The sequence below is a fragment of the Halichoerus grypus genome, chromosome 5, assembly GCF_964656455.1.
Source record: "Halichoerus grypus chromosome 5, mHalGry1.hap1.1, whole genome shotgun sequence".
Lineage (NCBI taxonomy): Eukaryota > Metazoa > Chordata > Mammalia > Carnivora > Phocidae > Halichoerus > Halichoerus grypus.
The window spans coordinates 139,478,935-139,505,995 of record NC_135716.1 but is presented as its reverse complement, the minus strand read 5'-3'; the positions used below and the strand labels follow the sequence as shown (position 1 = coordinate 139,505,995).

General features: G+C 37.0%; 1 protein-coding gene and 1 pseudogene across 10 annotated transcripts in view; one reads left to right on the top strand and one right to left on the bottom strand.

The window, feature by feature from the left end:
* The window catches only part of LOC118546233 (uncharacterized), a 567,633-nt gene that overhangs the window by 203,428 nt on the left and 337,144 nt on the right, over positions 1–27,061 (bottom strand). The window lies entirely within an intron of this gene.
* LOC118546232 (small ribosomal subunit protein uS15m pseudogene) lies at positions 7,080–11,955 on the top strand (annotated as a pseudogene).

Genomic DNA, 27,061 nt, shown 5'->3' with positions numbered 1-27,061 from the left:
AAGGCAAAACTATAGAGACAGTAAAAAGATCAAGAGTTGCCAGGAGTTGGGGGAAGGGAGGGATGAGTAGAACAGATTTCTAGGGCAGTGAAACTATTCTGTATGATACTATAATGGTGAATACACATCATTATATATTTGTCCAAACTCATAGAATGTACAAGACCAAGAATGAGCCCTAAGGTAAACTATGGACTGGGTGATAATGATGTGTCAATATAGATTCATCAATTTTAATAAATGTACCACTCTGGTGCAGGATATTGATAGTGGCAGAGGCTTTGTCTAGGTGGGGACAGAGGATAATAAGGGAACTTTCTGGCCTTTCTGCTAGGTTTTGCTGTGGACCTAAAAACTGCCCTAAAAAAACCAAAGTCTATATTTTAAAGAAATAAATGGTATAATGGGAAACATGTTGTTATGGTATGAGAAACTGAGATGGTTCTCAAGATCACCCAAGACGAAGCTCTGGTTATCCGGGGTTGGAGGACTTGCTATAGCTTCAAAGGCGACAAAGGTCTTCTATCCTTTCAGCCAAAAATCAAGGTGGCAGGATGTGTCCTAAAAAGGCAAGCCTTGGTTTACCTTATCCTTCCCAGTGCATGGAAGGAAAATGTAGGAACAAAAACAAAGCCACATGTATGCAACATTTTATGAAATAATACCCAGTAAAGGGACCCAATCTGACTAAAAAGACTAAAAACTCCTTTCTGGGGAATAAGCAAGAGACAGTTTTAAACATCAGAGAAGTAGACAGAGAGACATAAGCATTCCTTTCCTACTACAGTTCCGCTCATTAATATTATTCAACATCCTTCTGCCTAACAGTTTCCAAACAAGCTACTCAGACTGATTGAATTTCCATATAGATTCTTCTTGAGAGGAAAGGCCAACCAAATGAAGTAGTTTAATTGGCTTGCCAATTTAATTTTTCCAATTACTGGCATTCTGGTTTATTTACCTGTCTCCTAGTAGGTGATTATTCCTGGATATCCAAAACCCAGCATGGCGCCTGAACAAGGCAGACACTCAACAAAAGTTTTCACATTTAAAAAAAATTTGTCCTAAAATGGATATTCACTTAGATACTCACTTTAAAGCAGTGATTCTCAAAATGAGGTCTGCAGACTAGCAACATAAGCATCACCTGAGAAGTTGTTGGAAATGCAGATTATTGGGCTCCCACCCCCAGACCTACTGAATCACACACTCTGGGGGGTGGGGCTCAGTAATCTGAGCTTTAACAAGCCCTCCAGGCATGGTAAATTTCAAGAAACAATTTTTTTTTTTTTTTTTTTTTTAGAATTTAGTCTAATGAACTAATGAAGTTTCTGAATGAGCCAGAAAGGACCATGGCAACCCCACCAAATTTCCCCTTCTGAATTGCTCATTGATGGCACTTATGGTCCTACTGGGTTGCAGCCCTATGAGTATAATATTACCCCCATTTGCAGATTAGAAAACTGAGGGTTAAGAAGTTCAGTAGCCTGGCCACATTTACTCTGCTAGTAAATGCCAGGCCCAAGATTTAAACCTCAGTCTGTGTTACAACACAGCAATCATTTCTATAAGTAATATGTATACAGCTATGTAATTCCTGTACTGAGCTGCCTGCTATAAGACTAACACAGTCCTCCTCCACAACTTGAGGGTGACCTTGTCAATGGGGCCATAATACTTGGAGTCTCTTTGCCAATAATTTGTCATTAGAGAACCAAACTAAAAAGGACTGTGTCACTGGCCACCTACATAACTGTTTTTTCCTCCATGCATCCTAAAAGGCAGAGAGTTTACCACTATCCCTTAAACTCAGGGGGCATGTCCCTAAACTATGTAAATATATTTAATCAGGTTAAAGTCAGAACCTTCATCTGGAGAATTGTTATATCTCTCTTGGATGACTTTATATACCTGTGCTCTTATTCACTATTGATGGTACTATTTTTCTCTTAGGGAATTTTTTTTTTTTTTTTTTTGGCTACATTTCTGATTTCTCAGAGAAACTCCTCTTAGTATTCTTTAATTACCAGTAACAGTCAAAATCAATTAGGCAAATTTCTATAGAGACCATGGGTAACACATAGCAGAATTTCCACCATTTCTATCAACTCCTCTTGTCCCAAACCCCTTAAAATCTGAACACAGAGAGAGAGAGAGAGAGAGAAGTTAAAATCAAGGACCTCCCATGTTTCAGGCACAGTTTTGTTCCATTATTTCATTTATCCCTGCACTTAAGAACCCTGTTATGGTAGGCATTATCATCTGTTTTACAAAAGGGGAAATCAATGTTCAGAAAATAGATTCCTTAATGATTTGAATCAAACCTGTCTATCACCAAACCCTGGGTTTGTTCCTCTGCCTCACACTTTCTGTAACCTCACTCTGAATGTGCCATGGCTTTCTGGGGGTTGTCAGGAGGCCAACTGGGGAACAAAGGGAAAACTAGCCTTTCTCTCCCCCCCATTAATATTCTAGTCATCTCTTCCATTTTGACAATGTCTTTGTGCCTACCCAATATTTTAACAGACTTTGCATTCTCTGTGGCTTTTAAAAGCATAGGTACAAAGGTAGCTAAGTAGGACGGTCATCAACATCCTTGATTTGCAAGTCAGGAAACCAAGGCTCTGAGATGTTAACTAACTTAGCTAGAGTCACTTACCTTCTAAAGGTGGAGATAGAGGCTGTTTTAGATCTTCTAACTCCTGAGTTAAAGCTCCAAGCACTATATTATGGACCAGGATACAGAGCTGCTCTGGTTTCCAACATAACTGAAGGGATGATTTATAGAAGAGCCCAATACGGGTTTTAAGAAGGAACAAGACCAGCAATGTAGCATTAAATCACCCCCAAAGTTCTGAAAAATTCATGCTACTTTCCTGACAGTCACACATACCAAAAAGAGAATCCACTCTCTGAATGCCTCTGTGAAATACCTGTTTTTAACATATGTTTTAAATACATGCTTTAAAAAAGAGAACTCATTTTCTGATTGCCTCTGTGATATTCATGATTTAGAAAGTCATCCTGAGAAACAGACATTTCTATCTCCCTCATTTCTAGGACTTTCCCACAAGCAGGACCAGCAGGAAGGGAACCTGGTACCAGTTGCTTCTAGCCAAGTCATAACATTGACCTACTTCTGCTTGCCTTTTCTCTTTAAGAAGCCAAGCTCAGAATTACCATCATAGATGCCTCTAATTTCAATAATAGATACCTCTTAGTTAGGAGGTTATTTGGTCTCTAGGTATCAGGGAGCATGCTGTTTTCTTTTTTACTCTTGGCATTTGTTCAGGTTCCCAGGGGCTAGTGACCAACAAATCCAGTAAAAACAGAAATTGTTACCTAATAAAACACCAAGAGACTTTCCAGGCCTCAGGGCAAGTAACACCCCTGCCCTTTCTAATTCTCAGACCACATTCCAAGTGCAAAATGGAATCATTTTTGTTTTCAAAGTGATGCTAATTTATTAGCCATGGTGCAAATGTTGACTGTGGTAATAGGACTTCAAAAAGAATGTATGCAGTCCAGAAAGCTTGAGGGGGAAAGGGAAATCAATTGAAAGGTGAACAGAATCCAGTAGAGTTCTTCAATCCACACTGACTATACTCAGCAATTCCTTTACTCATCCACTCACATTCCTCATTACTTTTTTCATTACTGATCGAGATTGCAGCCACTCCCTAGGTACAAAGGGTATACATATATTTTATATATATATATATATATATATATATATATATATATATATACACACACACACACATATATATACACACATATATTTTATATATATACATATATTTTATATATATGTGTGTGTGTATATATATATATATATCTTCTCATGGAAACCTCAGTTGAGTCAGGAACACAGATGAGTCAACAAAGCATTGAAGATAAGCTTGTTACTTAACTAAGAAGAGTGTGGGAGATGTCAGAAAAGCATTGCAGTAGTGGGAAATGTCAAGGAAGGCATGAGAGTATGACAATTTTGAAAGGTGATGAATCCTTAGGGATGATTTACACAAACCTTATTTCAAGAAAACCTCAGATCTTCCAAGGAATAATTAAAAGTGTGTATTTAGAGAAAATCTCTATGTGGGATGAGATAACATCACAAGGTCCCTACATCTCATTTTGGATGCTTTTCCCCTCTTAGGATCTCTCCTTGAAGACTTGTTTAAATAAAAATCTTTATTATTCAGGGTTTTTGGTTACACGCAAAAGAAATAGACTGGCTATCTTAAGCAGAGAAATAATTTACTGAAAAGTTATTAGGGACCCATCCCACTGACAGAAGTTTAAAAGAGCAGACCTAGAAACCAAAGAGACACCAAATAAGCTGCACAGGGTCAGGCAGCAGAAACAGAACAATGGTTGGCCAAGAGCAATCTGATCTTACTCTGTGTCTCAGAGAGGTAAAGTGATTCTTCTAAGACCCCACAGCAGCAAAGCCTCCAGAGTTGAAAGTGATTTCTAAGCTCTTCTCTTAGGCCCTGTTATGGACACTTAACCATTTTTTGATTGTCAATATCCTCTTTCATAGTTGCAGGTTTTTAATTATCTTAAAAAATTTTTAAATATGCATAACATAATATTTATCCTCAAGCATTTTTAAATGTACAGTTCAGTGGCTTTACACACTGTTGTGCAACTATCACCACCAGTATCTCCAGAATTCTTTTCATCTTGCAAAGCTAAAACTCTCTACCCATTAAACAATAACTCCCTATATTCCTTTCTCTTAGCCACTGGCAAGCACATCTATTTGGATTTTTATCTCCCTTTTGCAGAATCCCCTAAGATGTGTGGTCCTGGAGGAAATGGCTGCCTCTTACTACAGATCTTCCTCTCCTTGCTCAATTAGCTAGAAGTCGCCAGAGGATTTAAATTCAGTCCATTCAATGTTCTCTCCCACAAAGCTATTAAAGTAGAGAGCTACATTACAGCCATTGTTGAATGGCAAATGAAATTTGATGAGTTCCTTTAGATATTAGGTTACAGGAATACAAAAATGTATAAACAGGGTTCTTGCCCTAAAGGAGTACTATTAAGTGAGGACATATACTAGCTATTACAGTGCAGTTTGATGGTCATTTCTAGAAGATGTAATTGGAATATATAGAAAGAAAAGCCCAAATTGGCCCAGAATGTGGGAAAGGATTTCAAAGTACTTAGTGCTTGAGCCAGGTCTGAAAAGTTGGTTGTAAGTATTCATTGTGGGCAAACCCTGGAGAGCTCAGAACATGCGTGAGAAGCCACAAAGTTCCATGAACAATCAAAAGGCTCAGAAACTGCCAGAACATTAAGAGAAGGAGGAGACATGGCCAGAAAGGACTCAGGACACATGGTTAGGGCCTAGACTGGGAAGGGGGATGGACCTCTTACATCATGCAAGGAAATCTTTTTTATTCCTCCAAGACTATGATTATAAATAACAAGTCCTTGCATCCCCAGTAGTTCATGAAACATCTCACCGAAATCATGTAAAATATTGTTGGAGGATATTTTTCTTATGGAGAAGATCCAGAGCTTACGTTAGCTTTTCATTGTGGTGGATAAAACCTGGGACATTTGGTAAAGACAATGGAGAACCCTCGAGGTATTCCTGTTTTCAATGTTTCTGTATCCTACCAAAAATGTATCCTTCTCTTTGGTAATTTATAATGTAGTTCCCACATTACCAGGGCTATCATCGCTAGTACCTACACTGGGATAAAGGAAGAGCTTGCATGAGGACAAAGGATGGGGAACAGGGTAGTGTGAAATGGAAGGAGACTGATTTGTTTTTCCCCCCTAGAGTAAGCATGCTGATTGCCAAAACAATGAGCTCATCCTGAGTGTTAATGCAGTAAATGCCAGGTGAATAAGTTGTCTATTATTAGACTTTACCATGCAGTAAGTGCTTTTGTCCCCTCCTTTCTTCGTTAACATCTGCCGTAGCAATGCATATCAACTTTGGGAACACTGGTCCCCATTAACATAGAAGGAATAGAAAATATGTGGAAAATGCTTGCACAGAGAGTGATTAATTGGAAAAGGAGCTTTGCTTTTTTTTAACTCCATCTATACTGGTGGGGTGGTAGTAACATCTGTCTCCCTTTTCAGTTTCATTATAAACTTTAAGTCAGGGAACACTGGGGTGTAATTTTTTTTTCTCTCCTCCTTGGCAACTCAAACAGTGTAAGGCATATAGAAAGTTCTTTTAAATAGCATACCTCCCTAACCTGGATTAAAGTGTATCAAATTTGGCAAATTGCTTGGCAAAGCAGTAGTGAACACCTTGCTAAGTGCAGAGACTATGGGAGCTCTCTTTCAAGGAACTTCAAGTCTAGTGGGAGATAGATATTTAATGACTATTAAGGGTACAGATGAGATTAAAATGGGCTCCATAGGAAAGATAACATAATTTGGTACTTAACATTTAACTTAACATTTGAGTCAGATAAGTCTGAAATAGAGTTCTTGCTCTGCAGCATAACAACTCCATGACTTTGGGCAAGTTACATAATCCCCATGGGTCTTAGTTCTATCCATGAAATGGAAATAGTAACACTACCTCCAGGTTTTTTGTTTTACTATTTTCTGTCTTGTGGATTAAGAGACACACTGTGTGCAAAGTATGCAACACCGCATATCCATAATATGCTCTCAAGTTGGTGAAAATAGCTAAAAATGACACCAGATTCAAGGGAAGTGGGCCGTTAGCTCCAAGTAGTGGTATAGAAAAACCCTTAATGAAGATAATAGTATTTCACCTGAACCCTGAAGGATGTTTACAAATAAAACCCAGGGAAATGCATAGAGGAGTGAAAGTTCATGCCAAAGATGTGGAGAACAGAAGATTGTTCAGTGTAGACAGAACCAAAAAATCACTGTGGAGGAAGAGGAGATTCATGGAGGGAGATGGGATGACTGGAAAATTAGATTCAACTAAAATCATGAACAACCTTCATGCTTTGATAAGAAGCATAACTGAATGAATGAGTGAATGAATGTTTTTATTAATTCTATAGTCAATGATAGAACATTGAATTCTTTGTTCAAAACAATTTTTAGGAAGATCACTCTGGTGGAAGATGATTAAGCCAGCAAAACTGAAGGTATAAAGACTTTCACTGTATTCTATATGTTACTTCACAGACTGAACTAAAGCAATAGCAATAAGAATGAGAGGTGAGAGGAGAAAAGACAACTGGGGGGTGCAAAATCAACTAATAGTACCAAGTGACTCCCCCAAATTTGTGCCTCGGTTTTAATTGCATATAGTAAGCATTGCCAATTTTTTTCTTTTCATCCACCATGTATTAATATGTACATAGGCATGTATTTTGTTCATTTTCAAAAGGAGGCCTGCCCTGTGTCCAACTAACTGCCCAAAGATAAGACTGTTAAAAAAATGTGAGGAGCTATCGTGTTTCTATTATTCACTACTGTGTAACAACCTCCCCCCCCCACAATACTTAACTGCATAAAACAACCACCGTTTTACTATATATGATGGCTCTGTGGGTTGACTGAACTCAGCTCAGCCTGGAAGTTCTATTGCATGTGAGGTCAGCTGGGGCTACAGTTGCCTGGGCCTTGACTGGGCTGGAACATCTGAGATGGGTCATTCCCATGGCTGGCATTGGTGCTGGCTGTCAGCTGGGTACTCAGCTATTTATAATGACAGTCGTGCCTCAGTTCTCTTCCACATGTCCTCTCCATGCTGTTTAGACTTTTTGAGAAAAAGGAATAAGACACTCACCCTCTTTGTAAAGTTTTATGTATTTAAGTAACCTCTACAGCCAACATGGGACTTGAACTCATGGCTCCGAGGTCAAGAGTTGCTTGCTCTTCCTACTGAGCCAGCTAGGTATCCCATGATGCTCATTCTCTTAAAGCCTGGGTTTGAAAGTCCTTGGATGTAACTTCTTATACCTTCTCGTTGGCAAAGCCAGTCTCAACGGAAGTCCAGTTTCAAGGAGAAGGTAAATAAGGCCCATCTATTGATGTGAATAGTAGCATAAATATAAGGAGGGAGGATTGTTCGAGGCAACGTTTGCAGATGAGCTACCAAATGATTCAAACTGAAGAAATGGACTTGAAAATGCTCTATCTTTCCAATGATTAGGAATCTGATATCAGTATCAGGTAATTGGTTGCAGGCTGCCTACATTCTTAGGCAATATCCTCTAATCTCATAATTTTCATTATTTCCTATGTTCTGATGGTTGCTGAAATGATCCATCATGAGCTCTTGGGTAGTATATATAATGCGTTTTTCAGTCAGATTTCCACAGACAGATCAAATTCTTCAGTGTGTCTAAACTGAAATCATCCCCTCTGTCCAACTCTGAACAACTTAGCTGTGAAAAGAACCTTCGGTGTTTTCTTCTGGGGCTTTGTGCTTCTATGTAGGTCATTCCTGTCCAATCTTTTGTTTTAGAGAGTGCTTCGCAAACTTTAATATGTAAAAGCACCACCCGGGGATCCAGTTAAAATGCAGATTCTGACTCAGTAGGTCTAGAGTGAGAGTTTGCATTTTTAGCAAACTCCCTGATGAAGCCAATACTTTGTGCCTTGCCATTCCTGCAGCTCTCCACTTTCAACTTCCTCCTTCTGTCATCCCCAACACACATGCACACAGTCTATGCTCCAGAACAGATTTTTCTCAATATTTTGACCTCTGTACATGCTATCTCCCTGCCTACAATGCAACTTATTCTTTAAATATCAATTAAAATATTACCTACTCATAATGCCTTGTCTAGCCCTCAAGGCTGATTTAGGGATGCCTTTTATTAAGTACTCACTGCACTTTGTAGGTGCCCTCATTAAGTCAATCTTTCTTTGTGTGGTAATTATTTGTTTCCATGTTTCTTTTCCCACTAAACTATAAGATCATAGAGATCAAAGGCTGTAGCTTTCCAACAGTATAGCCCAGTGCCTATTCCCTGCTCAGAAATGGTTATGACTATGCATATTGAGATAAATAAGTGAATAAGTGAGCTATCAATATTAGAAAGTATTAGTAAAATCAGATTTTAGGCCAAGACAAAAAGAATTTTATTGCAACTAAACCTCTTGTGTAGGTGTTTTGTGCATTAGTGAGCTCCCTGTCACCGGAGAGAAAAATAGGCAGGGATAATATAAAAGGAAGTTCTATTTTAGTGTATTTTAGTCATGTAATATTTCAAGTCCCTTCCAGTTATGAGATTCTATGATGTAAGATGACTTTGAGAAGGTTATTAGTTTTTGAAAGATTTCCAGAACATATAATGCTTTCCTGCCAAACTATATAGGAAAGGACTAAAGGAAATTCCTAATTTGTGGCACATAGAGAGATAGCAGCTCTATCTTCCACATGTTCAACTATGTTACTTAAGCCCCTGAAATGAATTGTGATCATCAGCATCTCCTTGACATATCTTCCACTATCACCAAAAGTCTTCCAGCTCAGCAGAAAGACCCACATTCCTATAGCTTCAAGAGGCAGAGTAATAATGTAGACAACCTGATTTTGACTCTTTTTTAATGCTATTTGTAACTTCTGTAAAATCCTTGTACTTCAAATCAGTAAAAGAATTGTTGCCAGAAGAAAAATTAGAATTTACTAAATCATAGTCAAAGAACAAAAGCTACTCCCAAGAAGTACTTTTCATTTGGAAATATTGCATTAAATCAATAATGGGCTCTATTTTGTCCATCTTACAAAAAAACTGCTAATTTCCTTCCAATGTGATATTTGAATGATATTCCTTTATCAGTCATAAGGTTCAAGAATATCATACCTAACTGAGCTGTATAAATTCATTTATTCAATAATCACACAAAAAATTATTAAGTATTTAGAAGTGCTATATATTGTTTAATGTCATATGAATATATAAACAAGACACAATTCCTGTCCCCCAAAAAGATCAAAGTCAATTTGTTAAACGGCAATACAGGAGCAACAACAAAAGTCTCCTATCAATTCAAAGAAAGGCTATTTCACCAAATGAAAACAAAAATTTTTATTTTACCTTTGCACTTACTTCTTGCGCCTGTCATTATTTAGGTAATTGGATGTCTTTTCCTTTTAATAAGTGTGTGTGTGTGTGTGTGTGTGTGTGTTATTTAACCTCTCTCTAGGGGTGGATATATGCCCTAGCCACAGAGACTGACAAGTACAGAATCTAGGTGAGTTTGCCACAGCCATATTTTTTTCAGGGCCAACGTTAAGGCAGAAACATGGGCAGAACAGAAATAGGGCAAGGACAAACCAAATATACCAAGAACAAATCTGCAATGAGTTGGAGAGCTAATCTTTGGTGACATGACTTTCAGAAAATTGTATTTTGGGAAGTCAACACTAGTGTCACCATTCAAGATCTCACCATGTAGTCAAAGGAGTAAAGTGACAGAGTAGAAGCAAAGTCCGCAAAGTGTGGCCCCTGGACTAACAGCATCAACCTCACATAGAAGCATGTTAGAATGGAAATTCTCATGGTCTGCCCCAGATCTGCTGAATCAGAATCCCTGAGAGTGGGGCCCAGCAATCTCTGATTTAACAAGCCCTCCAAGTGATTCTGGTGATGGCCCATGTTTGAGAACCTTGGTGACATAGCAACATTTCTGAGCACTGTTGGGGCTCAGAAGGCAACACAGACATGGCTAATTAACCCAGTACAGAACTCAAGGCAGACTTTCCAAGCAAGTTAGCACCTGACATTTTTTTAATCACTTAATTCAGCTTCTCCTATTTCCTTAAATTCTGTTAAGGCTACTAAGAATATTGTATGATTTGAATTTCTTTACATCTTCCTTCTCTCAATTCCTTTCCAATCACTGTTAAAAATAATGAGAAACACAGAAAATCAGAATTTATGAGAAAAAAATGGTGTCGACAGTGTAGAAATAACCCGTTCTCCTTTAATGGGCCAATGGACAGAGCATGACCTTTAGGACAAATTAACCTTGAGTTGGGGTTATCAGATTTAGGAAACAAAATTATAACATGTCTAGTTACATTGGAATATAAAAAAAAAAAATCAAGGATTTTGAACCCAGTCCATGCCACAAACAGGACGGCAGCCTTGGTGCCAGCCCACGGGGTCACAAGTCACCATGCTGGGGACAGCATGAGGGCACTGAAGCTTCTTCAGACCCAAGCAGTGGTTCAGGTCCCAGTCCTTGGGCTGCTGAGCAGAGCATACACCAGGGCTCCCTCCCATTCAGTGGAGCCTTCCCTCTCCTCTTTGCGGTGTTATCCTCCTTGACCTTCGAGGATATGCCACCCAGAAACCAGTCCAGCCCAGCCAAGAAGATGACCTGGCCCCTTCCATGTTGCTCAAAGACTACCAGAACATTCCTGCAACTGAGAAGGTTGACGATGTTGTGAGAAGACTCATTCTTGTCTCTGGAAACAGCCAAACCAGAAGGAGAAGTTAAAAATCAAGCAAGAGCAGTTGATGAACAAGATTGTGGCAAACCCTGGGGATACCAGCTCCCTGGAGGCTGGACTTGTTGCCTTGACTGTCAAGATTCACAATTAAGAACACACGCAAAAACATCGAAAGGACAAAGCCCACAAGTGCTATCTGCTGATGAGCATCAACTAGAGGAAAAAGATGCCCAAAACCCTCCATAAGACCAACTATAGTGTCTTCCAGAAGACCTGTAAGGAGCTGGGGATTAAGTACATCTTTACCCCCCTGTGCCACTGGAAAGCCCACAGCCGCTAGAAAGCCCGCACGGAAGGCTCTGTGCATTCAGGTTTTCCAGGAGGTACAAAAGCTGAAGAAAAAACAAAACAAAACAAAACACGTATATGCACGTGCACCTGCTGACACACACAACCAAAAAACAAAAAAACAACAAAAAAACCCCACCAAGCCCCGCCCCCCCCCAAACTCCCAAAACAAGCAAACAAAAACAGCCTTAAAAAGTGCAGCAAGCATCTGGGAAACAAGGCCAGAAGAACCCTGAGAGCCTTTCCAAAGGTGAACCAGAGTCAATCAAAGAAAACCAATACATTTTATTAGAGTTCTATCTTTTAAAAAATGATTTTTAGCATAAGGATATCCCATACAATATTTGGAATTTATTTAAGGTAAAAAATGAATAATTTCTTTAAGTTCAGTCTAACTGCATGTTCTGTATTTTATCTGGTAATCCTGGTAGTCATGGACTCACTCACTTTTTACCTTAAATCGGGATTAAGAACAGTAGCCATTTATTGGGCAATTACTATTAGACATTATTCAAAGCACCTGGAAGCATACTTATTGAATCCTATTTTTATAAAGTAGGTATTATTATTCTCCTTATACATGTAAGAAACAGGCTTAGCAATTGAGTCATCAAAGCTAGAAGGTAGAGCCAGAATTTAAATCCATACCCAGCCTGATTCCAGAACCAAAGCTTTTAATGACCACATTCTACTGCTTAACCTATACTGCAGTTTGTTTAATCCCCGTGGAACAGTTTTGTTTCTTTGGGTTATTGTGGAAATCGATTACATATCATACCTAACACAGTTTGTGGTAATTGGTAGACACATAGAAAAACCTGATTTCGAGTATAAATGTTAGTACTAAGAAAACCGACCTCAAAATGTATTTGGATTCAGAAAAATACTTTTACTCCACTGTAACTACAAGGAATGAGTCTTGGGGAAAGAACTGTGGTTTGTCGGGGATAGTATAGATTTATGTTTTGGCCTGAGCTCATTAAGGACAGAGCTAAAGTTAAATAGTGTATATCCTCACAGAGAGTGGACTTTCTCATCTCTGTGCATGCTGACAAGAGTGTCCCTCAACAGAATGCCAGTCAGTGAAGAAAAAAAAAAAATAGTGCCATGAAGTTTTATCTTGAATCCTGGATCGCTCTGAGATCCCAAGGGCCACAGTTGTTCTACAATGACCATGTGGATAAGGTGTGGAATGACCCAAAGGCCTAGAGCAAGATGAGAAGAGACACTAGCCATGGTTGTCTAAAGCAGGAGACTTTATGTCCTACATCACCGGTTTTTCTGAGGATTAAAAGTGATGTATGTAAAATGCTTTGCATGGTACTAGGGAAGTAATTAAAATACTTATCTACTGAGCATGAATTATCAAAATTACTGAAATAGGCAATCTCTCTACAAAAGGAAATTTTTAAAACAAGCATCATGAACTCTTCCAAGTCACAGTTGTTTCAGTGAGACTCAAATAGATCCGTATATAGTTTAGTATTTGCCATCCTGAACCAAGAGAACAAAAACTCTTGTTCCTACATCTTTATTAGCTACTATTATGAACTTCAAAGGGTCTAAAATTAAACCTTATTTGCAAACTACCACGTTAGCCTGTCATAATTTCATGGATACTGTTAGAAGACATGAGACAAAGGACATTTTATTACTCACAGTGACATCAGCAACCAGAGTATCCGCAATTTTTGCATTGCTCTTCAAGCCCCAATTCTGATGGAATGACAGGAAGAGGGACAAACGTTACCAACACATTTGGATTCACACGGTGGACAGTGTCACAGGAAAGGAAGCCTGAGCCTACGGAACCCAAATCTTTTTTTTTTTTTTTAAGATTTATTTATTTGACACAGAGAGAGAGAGAGCAGCAGAGGGAGAAGGAGAAGCAGACTCCCCGCTGAGCAGGGATCCCAGGACCCTGGAATCATGACCTGAGCCAAAGGCAGACGCTTAACCGACTGAGCCACCCAGGCACCCCAAGCCCAAATCTTTTTAAATGAGCATTAAATGTGCCTCCCCTTTCTACAAAGAGTGGGAGAGCATTATGTTTATTATACTGGACGTAAATATCCCTGTTTTTACTTCAGGGAGAGAGACTGTATCTTCCAAGGCTATGAACAAATAAGCCCTTTGCTCTGGAAGGACACACTTTTTGTCATCCAAGACTTTTCACTATTCCAACATATTTGAAAATATAGTCCAGAATAAAAGGCACCAAAATAAAGCAGGGAACCATGTGGATGCTCCATGTTTTGCCATGGAGAGGTCAAGCATGATTTCAGGTGGCTTTTATTAGGACATAATTTACTGCTTGCATGCATTGTTTCAAGGTATAAACGATGCTATAAAGGGTGCTTTATAAATTGTAGCCCTGTGTTCTCATTCTTTCTAAAACAAATATGTGAGAGAAATATGCTCCTTCAAATATCTAAAAGAATTTTTAATAAAAGCCAGAAAACCATATACCTGGCCTAGATAGCCAAATTCTATTATAAGCACTCAATAACAGGCTGTGTTTCTCCCATAGCTTTTTATCACAATTATAATTAGGCATTTGTTTACTTTTCATTTGTCTATAGCCCTAGATTATAAGTGGCCTTTCACTGAAGGGTCTTTGTGTCTCTTCTGTACAGTTTTGTTTGAGTCATCTAGGATATCATCTGACATATAGTATCTAATAAATATATGCAACACATATTTTTTTGAATGTTAACTAAGTTGAATTGTACTTCACTTATAAATGATATAATCAAATTTTGTCACCAAATTTTCATATATCATATACCTTATCTTTACCAAGACTTTCAAGAATGGAGTTTCCTAGAAGGCTGCATGGGGAAATGACCAAAGAGATAAATAGGATTTCCATTTTATTGCATAAATTTGGAAACCAAGGGCCAGTGGTAGCAAATAAGTCATCCAAAGTCACACAGCAAGTATCACCCAGACCTAGACTAGAAGTCCTTTCCAGACTCTTGGCTTCATGCTCTTTGACCTATAATATTCCTTCACCTATCCCTTCAACCTGTTCTGGCAATATTTTAAAGCACTTCTGTGTTTATCCTGCGGCAATGTGCTGTCAGGGCAAGAGTGGAGAGATGGGAATGTCTGCAGGTCCATGCTAATACCCCCTAACTGTCATCATATGGGTCAGAGAGACTGCATTCCCACACAAAAAAATATTCTGCAACGTGTTTTCAAAGTTTTGAACTTTGCCTGATGGGTTTTTGGAATGTGCTGGGAAAAGGAGGTATGACACAGTTTGGAAAGACAGATATATCTACAAATCAAAATGTCTGCAAATCTGCCAAAACCCAACTCCAATGACCCAGAGATGTTTCTACTTTTTTCTGTTCCTATCTTGTTTAAATTGGCAAATAAGAAACTTTTCCCACTTTCTTATAGAACTGTGACAAGTTACTAACAAAGGCATTATTGTTTAGGGCTGCAAGTATTATATAATAAAGAACTCAAAAGATTTCACTTCTTTCCAAGATTTTAGAAATTTCCTACAGTAATCATGCTTTAAAAAAGTGAAACAAGTGTCTCAACATTAAAGATCCTGGGAACTCATTTCTGTTTCCAATAACAAAGGAGTGTTTGATATTCTGCTTAACCTGCCAACTCCACAACATCCCTGTGATCAATTGTTCCTCCAAGAGGCAGGTCTGATAAAGACTGCTTTGGAGGAAAGGTGCTCTATAAATGCAAAAAATAAGTAAATGGATGGACTGGGCAGAACGCTACAGGCTCTGGATTAAATAGAGGCAAGAATTTGGTTTTCAAATTTGAAAGAAACATGGGACTGGTCTTAGTCTTCCGCCTTGGGAAAAGCTACCAAGATTTATTTTTGTGAACATAACACAATTCTCATTCTTATGCAGCTGCAGCTATTGGAGTACCTGAGGTGAGATTGTTTTATGGCCTAACAAGAGCAAATACAGGTCTCTCTTGCCTTATAGACTAAGTGGTTTTATACTCATTCCTGAGCAATGAATCTAAGTTTTTAGTGAATTCCATGAAAAGATCTTTAGAATTGTAATGCCACAGAGCAAAAGTTTCTACCACAGACTGAATGGAAAACTTTTAGAAAGGCCAGCCATCAATTTTCTGAGGCATGCTGGACAAGCAATACTCCTGCAATAGGTTTCAGAATCTGGTATCCCATTCTGTAATTTCTCACACAGATATTGTTTTCATGCATTGAAGAGGACTTCTGTCTGTATCTTTACAGATTCACAGCTTAACTCATCTCCTTTTATGGAAGTGAGATTTTTACTATATATAGGGTTACACTGTATTAGAACATTTTGCCGGCCAGTTTCACCATTAACTTGTCAGGGGTGAAATGGGCTTTTTTTTTTTTAAGGTATGGAGGTATGAGGGTTTGATTCATAGAATCACAATATTCTTTGTTTTGTTTTGTTTTTTGTTCCCCTTTGTCCATAGAAAAGAGAACTAATTGCCTTATTCTGTGTGTCTGAACTTTGGGAGTGTTTAGAAGCCAATATAAAAAAAAACAACAACAACAGAAAAAACAAGTTTCATTTGTGGACCACACCAAAATCAATTTCCTGGTTTGACAGTGAGCAAAAAGTGCATGGGACCCCTTTGTTCTATCTTTGAAACTCCTTGTAAGCCTATAATTATTTTAAAATAAAAAGTGAAAGAAAAAAAAAACCTTGAAAAAAGATATAGAAGTAGGAAACAGATAGTAGAGTGATAGACCTGACTCTCACCCACTGGACAAACTCTACACATATGTTTTAAACTATAAAGTAGAGATAACATCTAGCAGTAATAATAACTAAATGAGTTTAAGTTTAATGGCTTGTTTATGCACAGGCAATATAGCAAAATTAAGATCATGTCCTTTAAAGCCAACCACCTGCATTCAAATACCAGGTCATATGATTTCTGTGTGGGACCTTGGCCCAGAAATTTAATCTTGCCTCAGTAACTCGATGTGGAAATTTGGATGATGATAATAAGATCACTTACTCTATAAGATAGTTGTGATGATTAAGTGAATTAATATATGTAAGGTACTTACAACAATGCCTGGTCCTTAGCAATACTACATAACTGGCAGCCACATTGTGAAGAAATCACTTGGCATATAGTTCTACAAATATTAGTTTTCTTTCCTTGTCTGATTATGAGTTAAATCCTATAAAGCAGCCCATTAAAATTTAGCCTAAAAGAATTATGATATATTTATGTAATTCTATAAAGTAATGAGTGAACAGTCTTCCACTACACACAAAATATGGATGAACCTCAAAGGCGATACTAAGTGAAAGAAGCAACCCACCGAGAAGTGTTTATTGTATGATTGTGGGTATGTAAAATGAGTAGAAGTAATAAATAGCAAAAAAAGAAAATTATAAGCTTAACTTTGATAAAATATAATCTCAAATTCTCTCACATCAGAGTATATCAATAAGTAAAATGTAAATATGCTAATTTTATAATACATATTAAGTCTCAACTTTCCAATCCTAGGTAAGACATCAAGTTTCAAAATACAAATGCTGATAATTTAACTCCAAGTAGTATTTTTTTGAAGTATAATTGACATTCAATATCCTATTAATTTCAGGTATACATCATAATGATTTAATATTTTTATATATTATGAAATGACCCCCATGTTAAGTTTAGTTACCTTCTGTCACCATATAAAATTATTACAGTATTGTTTATATTCCTTATCCTGTACATTACACTCACATAACATACTTTATAACTGGAAGTCTATAGCTCTTAATCACCTTTACCTATTTAACCCATCTCCCAAACCCTCCCTCAATCTGACAACCAACAGTTTTATTCCTGTTTGTGTCAGTCTCATCTGTTTATTTGTTGTTTTTTAAGATTCCACCTATAAGCAAAATCATACAGTATTTGTCTTTCTCTTTCTGACTTATTTCACTTTGTATATTACCCTCTAGATTCATCCATGTTGGAACAAATGGCAGAATTTCATTCTTCATTATGGTGGAATGAGTAGTTCATTTAGGTTCATACCTAAAATAAAAAATGTCACTGGATGGCCTTGACAGAAATCAGACACTGGAAAATGAAATATCAGTAAATTTTAATTCAGGGAAATAGAAACTATTTAAAATGAATGTGCACACATACTCACAGCTAAAAGAAATGGACAAAACTGCTGTGACATGTGGAATAATATAAATGGTCTAATATATATATAACTGGTGTTTAGAATAGAAGAGGCAGAAAAATTATTAAAGAGGTAATGGTCAAAATATTTCCAAGTTTGATATTATTTACATCTCATATCCAAAAGGTTAAATAAACCTTAAGGGTGAATACAAAGCAAAATATAAAAATGCATCTAATAAAATTGTTCACTATCAGTAAGAGAATCTTAAAATAAACTTGAGAGAAAAAAATACAAAGAAACAAGGAATCAATATTGACTCCACATCAGAAATAATGGAAGCCACAAGACAATGGAACAATATTTTTAAAGTGCTAAAACACAATTAAAGAGAAACTATTAACTTAGAATTCTATGCCCAGCAAAAATTATCCTCCAAAAATAAAGGCAAAATAAATACAATTTCAGACTATCAAAAACAGAATTCATCAGCAGTGTACCTGCAACACAAAATATACTAAAAGATTCTTCAAGCTGCAGGAAAAGAGTAGAAAATGGAAATCTGAATCTCTACAAAGAAATGAAGATACCTAGAAAGGTTAAGTAGGAGATAAATCCCAGAGATATTTTCTCATTGTTAAATTTCTATAAAATATTGTCTACAAAATATAATAATGATGTATTTGAGACCTTAAAACCTATTTATAGATAAGAATTCTAAAAACAGCATCACAAAGGGCAGAAGGAAAAAAATCCAAGTATATAGCAGTAAGGTTTTAATATTATAATGAATGGTATGTAATTTAAACATAGACTAAGATAAAGATAAAGATGCATATTGCAAGCTTCAGAGCAAGCATTAAGAAATTTATCAAAGATTTTGGCGGCTACTGTGAAGATGGCAGAATAGGAAGATCCTAAGCCCACCTTGTTCCATGGACATACTGAGAAAACAGCTACATCTTTTGCAACTAAATCTGAAAACTATCTGAAGACTGGCAGAACAGACTTCCACAGTTAATCATTAGAGAAGGGGCCACGTTAAAAAGGGAAGGAGGGGAAGACACACAGTTGAGAACCAAACCCAGGGCAAGACTAACAACAAAGAGGAGGGACACTACAAATGAGAAGAGGATCAGACTCTTGGGGACCCACACAGGGAAGACTAGTCCCCATAACAACAGGTTTTGAAAAATAGTAGGGCTTAACTTCAGGAGAGCCAGGGTATAATAGGAAATGGAGTCCCCACCCTTAAAGAACAAGCATAAAAAATAACTTGGCTCAAGACACAGCACAGAAGCAGCAGTTTGAAAAGTGCCTGAGGTATACATGAAGGAGACTTGTTGGCTAATCTTAGGACATGTGCTGAAGGGGCAGGGATTTTCAGGAGATTTCTTCAGGAACAAAAATGCTGCAGATACCATTTCTCTTCTACTTCCCCAACTTAGATATCCAAACACTTGTGGGAGTCAGGTCTAACACTTTCTATCTACCTTGCTAGTACCACTACTTCCCCCCACCTTGTTACCCTTAGACCCACCCATTCAACCTAACTGCCTTTGTAGGCATCCCTCCAAATCAGCTCCTGCAGGAATATGTGGCAGGAACTGGTACCACTCCAAACGATTCTTGAGCTGGGGAGAAGGGGAGATCACCTTATACACCAGTATGCCTACAGTTTCAGCAGCCCAGCCTTTTAGTTAGCTGTGCAGAGAGCAAGTCCTGCCCACCAAAAATCCCATGGCAGCCTGAAACAGTCTCTCAACAGCACAGGGCCAAACCCTGCCCAGTGCACCCACTGCAGGTAAAGCAGATCACCACAACCAGTTGGGCTGAAGGCAATCATGGCTGGCTTACACAAACCATTAGGGCACAAGTAGCCCACACTACTTGTGTGGGACACTAGGGGACACTCCTGGAGCACCTATTCTTGTGACCAGGGGGGGAATTGGATACATGGCACCACAGGACCTCTTCTATCCAAGGTCACTGCTTTCAAGACCAGGGGATATAGCTGACCTACCTAATGCATAGAAACAAACAGAGTGAGTTTGACAAAATGAGGAGACAAAAGTTAAGCAAGTTCATCATCAGTAAACCAGCCTTACTAGAAATGTTAAAGGGAATTCTTTAACTGGAAACAAAAGGCCATAACTAGAAGAAAATTATGAAACGAGAAATTTCACAGGTAAAAGCTAACATAATACAGGTAGTAATCATTTCTAAAGTCAGTATGCAGGCCAAAATGCCAAAATAAAATCAACTACATCTACAAAAATATTTTTAAAAGCGATATACAAAGTAAGACTTAAAATATGACATCATATAAGTAAAACAGAGTTAGTAAAAAATTTTGTGCTTTTAGAATGTGTTCAAACTGAAATGACCATCATTTTAATAAGTACTGTCATATGCATAGGATATTATATATGAACCTAATGGTAACCACAAATCAAAAATATATTACAGGAAGGAGCCAAAATGCCCTTCAACAGATGAATGGATAAAGAAGATGTGGTTCATATATACAACAGAATATTACTCAGCCATCAGAAAGGATGAATACCCACCATTTACATTGACATGGGTGGAACTAGAGGGGATTTTGCTAAGTGAAATAAGTCAAGCAGAGAAAGTCAATCATCATATGGTTTCACTCATATGTGGAACATAAGGAATAGCACGGAGGATATCAGGGGAAGGGAGGGAAAACTGAAGAGGAAGAAATCAGAGAGGGAGACAAACCATGAGAGACTCTTGACTCTGGGAAAAAGACTGAGGGTTGCAGAAAGAGAGGTGGGTGGCGGGATGGGGTAACTGGGTGAGTAACTGGGTGGTGGGTATTAAGGAGGGCATGTGTGGTGATGAGCACTGGATGTTATTTGCAACTAATAAATCATTGAACACTACGTCAAAAACTAATGATGTACCATATGTTGGCTAACTAAACATAATTAAAAATCATATGTATATATACATATATATATATTTTGTGTCATATGTACACAAAAAATAAAGAGAAAGAAAGCCAAGCATAACACTAAGGAAAGCCATCAAACCACAAGGGAAGAGAGCAAGAGAAAAAGGAACACAGAAGAGCTACAAAAATAACCAGAAAACATGAACAAAATGGCAATAAGTACATACCTATTAATAACTACTTTAAATGTAAATGGACTGTGTTCCAATCAAAAGAAAATAGGGTGATGGAATGGAAAAAAAAGAAACACAAGACCCATCTATATGCTACCTACAAGAAATTCACTTCAGACCTATAGACACAAGTGGACTACAAGTGAAGGGATGGAAAAATATATTCAATGCAAATGGAAGCAACAACAACAACAAAAATCTTGGATAGCAACTTATATCAGACAAAACAGACTTTAAAACAAAGACTGTAGCAAGAGACAAAGGCATTACATAATGATAAAGGCATCAATATAATGAGGATAGAACAACTGTTAATATCATTGCACCCAACATAGGAGTACCTAAATATATAAAGTAAATATCAATAGACATAAAGCAAGAAATTGACAGTAATACAATAATAGGGATTTTAACACTCTACTTACATCAATGGATAAATCATCCAGACAGATTTTCAACAAGGAAACAGTGGCTTTGAATGACAGACCAGATGGCCCTAACAGATATGTACAGAACATTCCATCCCAAAATGGCAGAGTACACATTCTTTTCAAGTGTACATAGAACAGTCTCCAGGATAGATCATATGTTACACCACAAGTCTCAGTAAATTTAAGAAAACTGAAAATCCCATCAAGCATCTTCTCTGACCACAACAGTATGAAACTAGAAATCAACTACAAGAAAGAAACTGGAAAAAACAGACACATGGAAGCTAAACGACATGATTCCAATAACCAATGGGTCAACCAAGAAATCAAAGAGGAAATCAAAAAATACATGAAGACAAGTGAAAGCTAAATTAAAATGGTACAAAATCTTTGGGACACAACAAAAGTGGTTCTAAGAGGGAAATTTTTAGCAATACGGGTATATTTTAAGAAGCAAGAAAAATCTCCAACAATCTAACATTATGACTAAAGGAGCTAGAAAAAACAAAGCTGAAAGCTAGTAGGAGGAAGGAAATAGTAAAGATTAGAGCAGAAAAATGAAATAGAGATAAAATAAATAGAAAAGATCAGTGAAACCAAGAGCTGGTTCTTTGAAAAGATAGACAAAATTGATGCACCTTTAACCAAACTCATCAAGAAAAATAGAACTCTATCACATAAAATAAGAAATAAAGGAGGAGGGGCGCCTGGGTGGCTCAGTTGGTTGAGCGACTGCCTTCGGCTCAGGTCATGATCCTGGAGTCCCGGGATCGAGTCCCACATCGGGCTCCCTGCTCGGCGGGGAGTCTGCTTCTCCCTCTGACCCTCTCCCCTCTCATGCTTTCTCTCTCTCATTCTCTCTCTCAAATAAATAAATAAAATCTTTAAAAAAAAAAAAGAAATAAAGGAGGAGACATAAAAATCACATCACAGAATATGAAAGATTATAAGAAAATATTATGAACAATTATGTGCCAACACATCGGGCAACATGGAAGAAATGGATATATTCCTAGAAACGGTCTTCCAAAGCTGAATCAAGAAGAAATGGAAAATTTGAACAGATCAATTACTAGTAATAATATTAAATCAGTAATCAAAAAATTCCCAAAAGTTCAGGACCAGATGGCTTTATAGTTGAATTCAACCAAACATTTAAAGAAGAGTTAATACCTATTCTTCTCAAAGTATTCAAAAAAAAAAAAAAAAGGAAAGATTCCAAATTCATTCTATGAGGCCAGCATTACCTTGATAACAAAACCAAACAGACACTATAAAAAAGAAAATTACAGGCCAATACCTCTGATGAATATAGACACAAAAACCCTCAACAAAATATTAGCAAACCAAATTCAACAATACATTTTAAAAAATCATTCACTACAATCAAATGGGATTTATTCCAGGGATGCAAGTATAGTTCAATATTTGCAAATCAGTGTGATACATCACATTAACAAGAAAAATAAAAACCATGTGATCACTCAATAAATGGAGAAAAAGCATTTAGCAAAATACAACATCCATTCATGATAAAAACTCAAAGTGGTTTAGAGGCAACATACCTCAACGTAATTAAGGCCATGTATGGAAAACTCAGAGCTAACATCATACTAGTGAAAAAATGAAAGCTTTTCCTCTAAGATCAGGAACAAGGCAAGGATGTCTACTCTCACCACTTTTATTCAACATAGTACTGGAAGTCCTAACTGCAGCAATTAGATAAGAAAAAGAAATAAAAGTCATCCTAATAGGTAAGGAAGAAGTAAAACTTTCACTATTTGCAGATGGCATGATATGTACAGAAAATTCTAAAGATTCCACCAAAAACCTACTATAAAATAAGTCACAGATGAGAAGTACAGGATAGGGCGTATCACCAATAATATTGCAATAATGTTGTATGGTGACAATGACTACACCTATCATGGTGAGCATATTAAGTAATGTGTAGAATTGTTGAATCAATATGTTGTACACTTGTAATTAATATAAAATTGCATGTTAATTAAACTTAAAAAATACATCAAAAATGTAGAGCTAGTTAAAACTCTCATATACACACACAGGGAAAGCTAATTAATGCTGTTCAAAATCAGAATAGTTAGCTTTGTGGGAGTAACAAATAGAAGAGGTATAAGGGGAACTTTATGGTAATATTTCACTATAGTTCTGTTTCTTGTCTGCAAGTTTATTACATTGGTATGTTCACTTTGTGATAACTGAGTAAGTTGTACACTTAAGATATGTATAGTTTCCTATATTTATATATGTATGTAAATACAGAAAATATAGAAAAAATATATATGTATCTATATATATGCATATGCACATATATATGTAGATGTAGATGTGTATGTATATACATATGCAAAAGACAAAAAGGAGCCAAATAAGAGATTATCTTAGAAGCTATCATAACTGTTGCACTGCCCAAATCATATAAAAAAAATTCATATTATGGTTGTTCTTTCCGAATAGTGCCCCTTGGATTTGGACCTAAACAGACCGTATGGTCTTATGTGAATGCTGTGGAGACTATGCTTTTATTAGAATTGCATTTCAAAAACACTTAGTAGCCCTTTATACTTCAAAGAGCATCAAGCACAAAGAATGTTAATCCCAGTTACACTGAATTTGCAAGAAAACTCAGCCAATCTAGCTTTTATTTAAAAAAAAAATGCTTCAAAAGAACATTTATGAAATAATTCTATATTGAGTGTAAGGATTTCAGGGATAGAATTTTTTAATTGAAGTATAGCTGACACACAATGTTACATTAGTTTCAGTTGTACAACATAGTGATTTGACAAATCTGTATGTTATACTCAGAAGTATAGCTACCATCTGTTACTGTACAATGTTATTTCAGTATCATTGACTATGTTCCCTTTGCTATACCTTTCATCCCCATGACATACATGGCATAACTGGAAACCTGTACCTCCCACTCCCCTTTTCCCATCCCGCCCCCCCACTCCCTTTTCTCTAGCAACTGCCAGCTTTTCCTGTGTTTACGGGTTTGTTTCTATTTGGTTTCTCAGATTCCACATATAAGTGAAATCATATGGTATTTGTCTTTCTGTGTCTGATTTCTTACACTTTGCATATTACCCTCTAGGTCCATCCATGTTGTTCCAAATAGCAAGATCTCATTCTTTTTTATGGCCTAGTAATATTCTATTGTATGTGTATACACCACAATATTCCATTGTAGATGTACACACCACATCTTTATTCATCTATGAATAGGATACTTCAGTTGTTTCCATATCTTTGTTATTATAAATAATGCTGCAATAAACAGAGGAACATGTATTTTTTTGAATTAACATTTTCATTTTCTTTGGGTATTTGTGATGTGTACATTATTCTTATGAAGATTCCCCTCATAATTACATAGATTGCTACAATTGTCCAGATACTAATTAGGTCATTCGACTTTATATAAGAAATAATGCATATCTATCACAACCTTGTTCAAATACCACCTCCTCTCATAAACTTTGATGGATTCCCTTAAGGCAGATATAATTGTTTCTTAAAGCATCCCTAGCATATTATACATCCTTCTATTAAAGCATATGTCCTAGTGAATAGAGTAGATTTGTCTTCTTTGTTACACTGTTTTTAGCCATCTTTGTATGCTCAGTACCTAGTACACAGTCTAACACATGGCAAGGGCTCAAAAAATACTTGAAGGGGAGAGGAGAGGACAAGGGAGGGGGGGAGAGACAAAAGGGAAAGTAGGGGAAAAAAGGTTTTCTTAATACTAGACAATTAGGAGGAAGATATTCTTGGGTAAAGATGAAACAGTCGTTTGTCCAGCAAGCTTCCATTTGTATCCATTATCACAAAGTAAACTAGAATCCTTCAAGGTCATTTCACAGCAATGACTGTAAATACTTCAAAAGTATTAATCCAGTGTTAGGCTGGTGCTTCACGTCCTGCTATGCCATATGAATCATTTTCCTTATGATCTGAGGACAGTAAAATATTTTACAAATATTATCCTACCAAATGAGTATGTGTAAAAATTGTCCTCGGGGCTTCTAGTGACAAAAGAGTATGCACAACAACAAAATAAACATGGTTCCCCAACCCTCAGGCAACATTTTTCACTCCCTTCTCTGCTTCCAGAGCACATTACTCACTCTAATATAGTAATCAGCACATGTTGGAGTCTGTTTCACCTCCACTGCCCAATTGTATTGTAAGCTTCTTGAGGACAAAGACTGTGTCTTTTATCCCCAGTTTTACCCCCAATTTCCAACACCGGGACTGGCACATGGTAGATATTCCATATTTATCTCTTGAATGGTTAAATGAATGAGAGAGCATCTTATAATACTTATATTTGAATAGATTTTAGATGTCCAGTCATCCTAGCTGTCTGACATCCAACCTTACAGTCACTTCCAAAATAACAGAAGAGTTGAGTTAGCTCCTGACCATGTGGTGGCAACAGCATAACCAGAAAGGGGGCTTAGGTCTTTCTCAGTATCCTAGGAACACTCAAATCACCCTGTGGGCGGAAGGTGACTGCATGATCTCTAATAATATCTAGCAATAGTTTTATTTTCATGTGAAGCCTACTAAGTTCAAGATGTTTTGAGACCTTTGGGCTGAGAAGTAAAAGAACCAAAAAGAGAAGAAAAACAGAAGGATAGATGAAGAGGAGAATGCTTTCTAATTAAGCACAAACATATGCTAGGTACCATGTTAGGTGCTCAGAATTCAATGTTGAAATAAAATGTGCTCCATGGCTTGATTCACATATTATCTGGATCTGGGAATCCTTAAGTATCTCCTGCTACAATCTCAAAATGTTTTCAGAGCAAGAAAAAAACAAACTTTAAAATTAACCATTGAGACTATAGCAATTTAATGTTCAATGTTGGTGTTTGTTTAGCTTTAAAATCCCATAAAACATACTCTTGATTTACCAATAGTTAAATAAAGGTCATAATTACAGTTTCACTCCCAAACTGCTCTTCAGAAGAAGAGTAAGAACTCAGCAGCATCAGAGACAAAGCTGTTTCATCCTACACATACAATCACAAAACACAGAACAGAGCCTTGGCAGTCAGCAACACAAGTCTTGCATTGGGGTTTTGACAAGGGGATCAGATGGTGATCAAAGTAGTCATGTGGACAATTGAAGGGCAATGGAGAAGGAGATGTGGAATATTCTCAAGAACTCATACAATAAGGTTACCAAGAAAGGAGAGTAATACATGTGCTGCTGGGGGAACAATTTAGGGAGCTCTGAAACAATCCTGAATAAAATTTAAATATGCCAATAGAGAAGGACATTTCTACAACATAATTACAATCTGAAGATGAGTTTTGAAATTCTACATATTAGATCTTATTTGAATATGCCGATTGTGAGTTTATCAAAGGAATTTTTCTAGTAGCTCAAATTCTCCAAGATGTTTTATTTTAAATTTGCTAGAATTTTTATTGGAAATAAATGTAGAGTGAGACCCAAAATTCTTCCTCTTTAGAAGAACAAACCTATTAAAACCTCAGTTAATTACCTTTTGGTATATTTGCTCATGCAGCAAATATGAATGCACTGCAATGTTTAATCTTTACTGTAGAAGGCACAGTCTTGGATACAGA